Below are 9,300 nucleotides of genomic sequence, written 5' to 3'. Positions count from 1 at the left end.
GCTATTTTTGTTGTTGTTGTTGTAGCTGTCGTTGTTTTAGCTGGCATGGGCCGAGTTCCAACCGCCAGCCTTGGTGTATGTGGCCGGTGCCTTACCCACTGAGTTCTAGGTACCACCTCAATAATGTATTTCATTTAACCATATATAACCTATATTATCATTTTAACATATGATCTATATTTATTATAAAAATTGTAAAATGAGCTATTTCATACTATTGATAGTAAGTCTTTGAAATTTAGTGTATATTTTCTATTTTCTATTTCAGTTTCAAGGACACATTTGAAGTGCTCAGTAGCCATGCATAAGCCTAATGGGTTCTATGTTGGAAAATACAAATCTAGAGTAAATGTGAATAAAGGGTAGTAAAATAGTGAGAAGTAAGATTGTAGAAGGTTGATGGGGCCAGATGACGGAGTATTCTGAATGCTAGTTTAGGGTTTTAGACTTTGGTCTTTAGGCATTTGGAAGCTATTGTATAATTTTAAGGAGGGCATGAAATGTACAGATTATATTTTAAGAAGATTACTCAGTGGTATGAAGATGGACTGGAGCAGAGGAAGATTAGAAATGGGAAAACTAATTAGTAGATAAGAAAGAATGAGAATCTGAAAAACAGTGGAAAATGGAGTGAAGAGAGCAATTGTGAGATATTAGAGAGTATCAGCAGTACAGAGGGAATGACTTGATATAAGAGGCAAAGGAAAGGAATTCTAAACCCGACTAACGTATAGGGACTCTGCTTATTAGATGTAAACTAGGTAAGATGTAAGTCAGAAAATGACTGATTGTTGATACCAAGATGTTGGTTAACTATATATACAACACAGATCTTTGAGTATATACACTGCGCTTGAAATATAGAAAATAATTTTTTACCTTTAAGGGAGATAGTAAAAGTTTATTAGCCGGGGAATTGGTGAACTTAGACTTCTGGTTATTTATTTTGATAGTGTCTCACTCTGACACCTGTGCTGCAGTGCTGTGGCATCAACATAGCTCATTGCAAACTCCTGGGCTCAAGTGATTCTCCTACCTCAGCCTCCTGAGTAGCTGAGAGACTACAGATGTGCAACACCATGCCCAGCTGATTTTTTTTTTTTTTTTGTAGAGATGAGGTCCTACACTTTTTCTGACTGGTCTTGAACTGCTGGCCTCAAGCAGTTCTCTCTAATCTGCCCCGCAAAGTCCTGGAATTACAGGTGTGAGCCATTGCACCTAGCCTCAGCTTTTAATCTTGTATCGCATCTGTGAAAGATTTTTGTAAGTAGATGTTTTTATTTTTAATTTGTATACATGTTAAAATATTATGTACATTTAAAAAAATGCATTAAAATAGGAATTTCAAAAATATTATTTAATTAATGATACAAAAACATTTTTCACTAAATGAAATTGCTTTTAAAATTTCGGCTTACTGATGTAGTGATTTAAAGATTAGATTCTAAGTATTTATTTTGCTACTAAGTTTTGAAAACTTTTGGTAGGTATTATTTTAATTTCACAAAGATGTATAGATAAAAATAGAAGGCAGTTACTGAATCACAATACTTATTTTTTAATTTTGCCCATTAATTATACATATTTTTTGTGTGTTTGTTGAAATTAAGTTTGTAGATTTCTGTTTTTCCCTATGGAGGCCAGTTCTTGAAAACTACTCAGAAAGAGTTGCATTTTTGTATTTTCACAAATGGATTTAAGATGCACTGAACATCTTTATTTTTAACTGGGTTAGAAAGTAAAGTTTTTAAAATTTTAAAATGGGTGTGAAAATTAAAAACATTCTTACTAGGCAAAGAATGTTTTTATCAGTAAAATTCACAGATGGGTGGAAACTCCCTCCATAGCAAGAGTTCTTCAAAAACATTATTTTTTTCCTGACTTATTGTTAAAACATCACCCTTAGACAAAATCTATTACTTCCCCCCACAAAATACCTACCAGCATAATATTAATATCAATATCATAAGCAAAGTCAGCAAATTTAGATCAGTTTTCTATTGAGATAAGAAAAATATATAATTCATCTGTAAGTTCAGTAATTTTTAAAAGTTCATTGTGACAAGATAGGAAACTTTTGTATGAAGTTGAGATTTTTTTCATGGTTTTTCATTTCACTACAGAGGATTGAAAATTTCTATTATATTGTTAACAATCTTATTTTTATAAATTTTACAGTGTTGATGACATACTATTAAGGACTCAATTTCTTAGTTGTTAAAGCTTGTTCTGTGAATGATGTGGTCAATTAATTTAATGTGTGTTACTCATATGTAATTCCTGAGGCAGTTGTGGATTTTATTCACAAACACCAGATCTATCAGTGATGACTATTATAAAAGTTTTCCTTAAAATAGTTACTAAAGAAGCAATTTACTATTGAGAATTCTTTATATTTACTCCAGTTATTTCTTCCCTCCCCTCCCCTCCCCTCCCCTCCCCTTCCCGACAGAGCCTCAAGCTGTCACCCTGAGTAGAGTGCTTGGCATTACAGCTCACAGCAACCTCCAACTCCAGGGCTCAAGCCATTCTCCTGCCTCCGCCTCCCAAGTAGCTGGGACCACAGGCGCCCGCCACATTGCCTGGCTATTTTTTGTTTGCAGTCCTCGTTGTTGTTTGGCGGGCCCAGGCTGGATTTGAACCTGCCAGCTCAGGTGTATGTGGCTGGAGCCTTAGCCGCTTGAGCCACAGGCACCGAGCCACTCCAGTTATTTCTTCATTTTAGTAGTATCCAGCACTAAATACTTTCTTCTAGTAAACTTCTCTTCACTGCATAACGTATTTTGTTATACATATCTCCAACTATTCTTTTTTTAAAATTGCAGATTAATATGAGGGTACAAATGGTTAAGTTGCATTGTTTGCATTTGTTAGGTAAAGTTCAAGTTGTAGTTGAGCCTTTTTCACCCAGAGGATGTGCTGTCTGCCTTTTCATTGTGCTCATTAGGTGAGAACTGATTCCTTTCCCTTCTGCCCTCTCCCCTTTCCCTTCTCCTACCTCCCTGACTTGAATGAAATTGTGTTTTTCTCTTGTGTGAGTATGTAGTTTATCTGTTGGTTTCATATTAGTATTGCATACGTTGGATACTTGCTTTTCCATTCCTGTGATACTTTACTAAGAAGATGTTCTTCAATTCCATTCAGGTTAATATAAAAGATGTAAAGTTTCCGTCTTTCTTATGGCTGAATAGTATTTATTGGTGTACAGTTTATTAATCCATTCATGAGTTGATAAGCCCTTGGGTTGATCTGTATTTTGGCAGTTGTGAATTGAGCTATGATGAATATTCTTGTGCAAATGTCTTTTGGTAAAATGATTTTTTTTTTCCTTTTGGGTAGGCATCTAGTGATGGGATTGTGAGATCAAATGGAAGGTTTACTTTTCGCTCTTTGAGAATTCTACACACTTCTTTTTTTTTTTTTTTTTTTTTTTGAGACAGAGCCTCAAGCTATCCCCCTGGGTAGAGTGCCATGGCATCATGCTCACAGCAACCTCCAACTCCTGGGTTCAAGCGAGTCTCCTGCCTCAGCCTCCCAAGTAGCTGGGACTACAGGCGCCCGCCACAACGCCCGGCCATTTTTTTGGTTGCAGCCGTCATTGTTGTTTGGCGGGCCCGGGCTGGGGATTCAAAACCGCCACCTTAGGTGTATGTGGCTGGCGCCTTAGCCGCTTGAGCCACAGGCGCCGAGCCTACACACTTTTTTCCATAGAGGCTGCATTAGTTTGCAATCCCACTAGCAGTGTAAAAGTGTTCCCTTCTCTCCATATCCTTGCTAGTATCTGCAGCTTTGAAAGTTTGTGGTGTGGGTTACAGTGCGATTGTAGGATATCTTGGGGTGGTTTTGATTTGCACTTCTCTGATAATTAGGGGTGATTGAATGTTTTTTCATGTGTGCGTTGGCCATTCTTCTGTCATCTTCAGAGAAGATTTTGTTCATGTCTCTTGCTTACTTATAAATGAGATTGTTTGCTCTTTTCTTGTTGACTTGCATTTTCTGTAGATTCTAGTTAGGAGCCCTTCCTTTGTCAGATTCGTAGTATGCAAATATCTTCTCTCATTCTGAAGGTTGTCTTGTTAGCTTTAGTTGTTGTACCCTTAGTTGTGTATATCTCCAGCTTTTCAGTTATTTTCTTCTGTGTGTGCCTTCTACCAATAAAAGTGTACATTTTCCACCATGATTTTTTTTTATATTTCAGCCGTTAAAAAAAACCATAGTGAGAAGAACTAGTGTTTACCAGAGATGTCTGAATTTTTTCAAAAGGATCCTTTGATGTTAAGACAAAACAAATTAAACAAATTAAAATTCAAAATAGGTTTCCAAATGTTTGTCATTAAGTTTAATGAAAATTGGTAAAATGCTAGATGGAATTTAGGACATTAAACATTGGAAAAGTCATGGAGATTTGTTTTCATACTCCTGTTCTCTAGATTTTTAAATGTCTTTCTAATTGTGGTGGCTTTGGCTTTGTTCAGTCACTAACATGAAATACGAATTCCTGAAAAGTTTTGTGTACTGAAAAAGTCATGTACCATAACTAACAGGGCTTATGAGGAAAAAAATAGATAGGATTAGACTGTGGAAAACATATACAACCAGAATATCAACAAAAACAGTGACAATTCAAATAAAAATAGTATAGTTAAATCTGAATATAAATGCCAGCATTTGTACCCAGCATTACAGACACGGTTGTGTCTGTAACTTTAAGCCCTGAGCCTTGAGCTTTTTTCTTTGAGATTTAGGCTTGAGGAAACCTTTACTTCTGTAGCCTTCTGTTTAGTTTGTTTTTGCTTTTTGAGCAGAAGAGCTCTTAAAATCTCATAAGGTAGCTTAATGTCATGAACAGCATAGGGGTTACTGGAGCCACTATTTGTACTTCAGAAAGGCAGTTGTACATGATGTTTGGCTTTTTTCTTAATGGCTTCCTAGATTATATTGCTAAGGCTGTCTCTTTAATTTGAGAAAGCTTGTTCATTATCATTTAAAAATATTCTCATGCTGGAGAAAATAATGTGTTTTACTTAATATTCATATCATTCCCGTCATTCCCAGTCAGATGTGAGGTATTTGTGTTATTGAAATACAGGTTATAGCAGGACATATTACATTTTGTTAATAATTATAGATGCAAATCCCTATCTCAAATAGGCTTCAGGTGATTCTGAATATTTTGAGGGGAGGGGATGACGTGATTAGCTTGCTGTTGCTTTTGGACCCATGATTTACTTCACTCTTATATAAAGTAAGAGTAAGGAAAGGGGCCTACTCTGCCATTTTCTTTTTGTTCGCTTCCGCTACTTTCATTTTAGTATTATCTTAACTTTGATTACATACATTACATTCAACCTTTTAAATTTCATTTTTTAATCGACAGATAGTAATTGTACATTTTCAGGAGATATAGAGTGATGTTTTGAATTATATAATGTATAGTGATCAGGTCAGGGTAATTAGCATATCTGCTATCTTAAACTGGTATGTTGTAAGAAGTTCACTATTTAGATTTAATTAATATTTGACTGGAAAATTGAGGATTCTGTCTGTAGGTATAATGATTTGACTCTGGGATATTTCTAGTGATTGTTTTTCTGTGGAATATAAAATCACTGTAGTTAAAAAAATTATAGTAACTAGTTACTTAATCAAAGGTAATAATAGGGAAAGATAGTTTGTGTTTGAAATTTCTTAAATTCTATCTCAGATTCCGTGGCAAGACAGCTCTTCTCTTCTTATTCACAATTCCTGAATTGTTTTTAAGGGTTAGAAGAAACATCTTTTCCTTTGGTGGTGGGGTGGGTGTGTGTGTGTGTGTGTGTGAAATTCATGGCCTGAGGGTCACATGCTGATTTGGGGAAGACTTTTTTGCTTATCTGTCCTGATGGATATTATGAAAAGTATGCATGGATCGTTTTTTGGCCATTTGGCTTTCTTTAGTGTTTATGTATTTACTGTGTGATCCAAGACATCTCTTATTGTTTCAGTGTGTGGCAAAAAAGAAAAAAGTTTGAACACCCCTGCTTCGGTCAGAGATAGGATCCAGTATATAAGGTCGCATGATTTCATACCCCTACTTCCCTCTGGTACTTTGAACACAAATGAGAAGTTTTCTTTCCTTTTCTTTTCTTTTCTTTTCTTTTCTTTTCTTTTCTTTTCTTTTCTTTTCTTTTATTTCTTTCTTTCTTTTTTTGAGATGAGGTCTCACTGTGCTTCATAGGATGGAGGGGCAGTGTTGTGATCATAGCTCACTGTAACCTTGAACCCCTGAGCTCAAGTGATCCTCCCCACCTCAGGCTCCCAAATTACTGGGATGACATGCATGAGCCACCATGCTTGCTTGGTCACAAATAAAGCTTTCGGAGTGTTTGGAGGATGACTCTATGATAGAAAACTTTCATTGAAATTTAGCAAACTTGGGGAAGTGCCTAAGCACAGTGAGGGCAAACAGATTTTAAAGTTCATTTGCTCTGTGATGTTTTTATCTTGTCAGTCAGTTCATTGCCATCCAGTATATCCAAACCTTTCTTTGTTGATGTGTGTATATATATATATCTGTGTATTTGCTTATGGAAAAGTGTATATATATGTATACAGCTAGATGAATTTTTAATATCTGAAAACCCATGTAATCAGGACCCAGATTAAGAAACAGAACTTTTGGCTCAGCGCCTATAGCTCAACCGGCTAAGGCGCCAGCCACGTACACCTAAGGTGGCGGGTTCGAATCCCCAGCCCGGACCCGCCAAACAACAATGACGGCTGCAACCAAAAAATAGCCGGGCGTTTGTGGCGGGCGCCTGTGGTCCCAGCTACTTGGGAGGCGGAGGCAGGAGACTCGCTAGAGCCCAGGAGTTGGAGGTTGCTGTGAGCTGTAATGCCACGGCACTCTACCCAGGGGGACAGCTTGAGGCTCTGTCTCAAAAAAAAAAAAAAAAGAAACAGAACTTTTGAGAATGCCCCCTCATCCTGACCTTCTCTAATCACCATCCCAACCTATGTTTTTCATGAAGTTTATATTATTTTCCTGTACAAGTCTTTAAACAGAGTTTTAAGGAAGTCACATTTATTCTTAACTACTTAGTCTATGTTTGAGCATAATTAATTAGTAAGAAATGGAAAACGAACTTATTTTGACTCTCAGGAGTCAGAGAATAGTGAAAAGTATCGGAATTTAAAGTAGGATATTTTCAGTAGAGATATGGAGTGCTATAGATAATAGAGGAGTAATTGTTTTAAAGGTTTAAATTTATTAAGGCTGTGTTCTGTATAATCTGAAGTCTTGTTCACTGGATCTTTATTTTATTGTGAGTTACAAAAATTGCACCATAAAAATATTAGAATTTAGGAGAATTCTGGGAATTATAGGAAAAGAATAAAATCATATAATTCTATTATGCTATTATAGTTACAATATTCATTTTGTTATATTTTCACTCAAAATTTGTCAAATGCATAGTTCTCTTAAGCAGAATTATCATATATTCAACTTCTATTTTACACTTTTAACATTTTTTTTTTTTAATTTTTTTGAGGCAGTCTCACTCTGTCACCATTGGTAGAATGCTGTGGCATCATAGCTCACAGCAACCTCTAACTCTTGGGCTCAAGCCATTCTCTTGCCTCAGGCTCCTGAGTAGCTGAGATGATGGGTGTCCATCACAAGGCCAGACTATTTTTAGAGATGGGGTCTTGCTCTTGGTCAAGCTGGTTTCTAACCAGTGAGCTCAGGCAATCCATCTCTCTTGGCCTCCCAGAGTGCTAGGATTAACAGGCATGAGCCACCGTGCCCGTCTGTAACCTTCATTTTTAATGATTGCTTAATGTAGCTTTAGTAACATGTTTTAGTAAAATTTACTTAGTTTTTTTTTTTATTTTCCAGATTTTTAGGTTGATTTGAGCTTCTTGCTGTTGTAATTAATAGCAAGCACTTAGACATTATATCTAATCTCTGCCAGTTTTTAATTGGCTAAACTGTTAAGATGTTTAAGATTAAAATAAGGTTGAAAATTATGTAAGAATGAAAGTTAAATCATAAATACATTTATAACAAACGAATACAGTGACTAGTACTTTCCTCGTCTACTTTTATTTCAGTTAGCTTCACAAATAATACTTGATTAGTTGTCAGCTAGCTCTGTGATTTAGATATTGCGTTGCAAAGATGTTGAAAATTAGATTTAAAGGTATGAAGTAATCATCTTTATAGAACAAATAAATTAGTGATGCAGCTATTTTTTGTTTCATCTGTTAATATCAAAAATGTGCTACTAGGTTTTGATGTTAAAGTCACATTTAAAGTGTTCAACTCTGCATCTCAGATTACATAATCTTTAAATGCAAAGGGCTTATTTAGGTAATGTTGATAGTGATAATATTTAATCATAAAAATAGTGATAATAATAGCTGATGTTTATTGAGTTATTGATCATATATTTGGAGATGAAGCTGAAATTTAACTTCACATTTGTGGAAAAATGATTATTATATTTAGGTTCTTGGGGGTGGAAACTGTGTGGGCAAACCTCTTGTAAAATGGAAGAGAGGGTTCCATTGGTTTAATATAAAATGAAAGATAAGATTCTGTTGGTTTAATTAATGGTTGATTAGAAACAGAGACTTAGAACATCAATTTTTTTTCCGTTAGTGTGATTATGATCCAGTTTGTTTACCTTCTAGTAAACAAAGCTTTATCTGTTTGTCTTTCCATAATTAAAAAAATCCTGGAATATCTCTCTTGTCAAAATGACTCACACATCTATGTATGTGTATGTCTATCCACAAAGATACAGCAAATAAATTTGACTTTGTATTTAGTTGGCCATTATCATCTCCACTGTTCTTAGTTACTACATAGATTTTGTAGGAAAAAATTGTTCTTTTCTCCATCCTTTCCCTTTAGCTCCAAATGTCCATAAAGTATAGGTTATCATCCTTTGTTTTCTCTTAGGTGGTCTGGTCTCCCCTGGTGTAGCACTTTGATGGAGCATTGTATACACAGACCTTGCCACCAGTATAGAGTATTGTTGCTGAGCCATTTGGGTTAAGAGAAAGGTGCTACTGACCCATATTGTACTATCAGAATGTTGAAGCCTTCTAATTTTATTAATTTGCTTTTTCTTTGTACCATGAGCACAGAATAGAAAAACTAATAAAACATAAAACCAGTAAGTTCTGGGGGATATTTTTTTTGTACATATTTGTTATATCTTAAATGAACAGGTTTTTTTTTTTTTAACCCATAGTATATGTATGACATTTAATACTATATATTACAGATATGGAAAATACTTTTTTTTTTTT

The 9,300-nt window shown here is 35.3% G+C and overlaps 1 protein-coding gene across 2 annotated transcripts in view; it reads left to right on the top strand.

Annotated features, from left to right (window-relative positions):
* The window catches only part of ROCK2 (Rho associated coiled-coil containing protein kinase 2), a 163,605-nt gene that overhangs the window by 51,819 nt on the left and 102,486 nt on the right, over positions 1-9,300 (top strand). The window lies entirely within an intron of this gene.

Source organism: Otolemur garnettii, unplaced genomic scaffold (assembly GCF_000181295.1).
Source record: "Otolemur garnettii isolate 467f Iridium unplaced genomic scaffold, OtoGar3 scaffold00022, whole genome shotgun sequence".
NCBI lineage: Eukaryota > Metazoa > Chordata > Mammalia > Primates > Galagidae > Otolemur > Otolemur garnettii.
The sequence above is the reverse complement of the archived record's forward strand: the minus strand, read 5'-3'. Positions and strand labels throughout refer to the sequence as shown.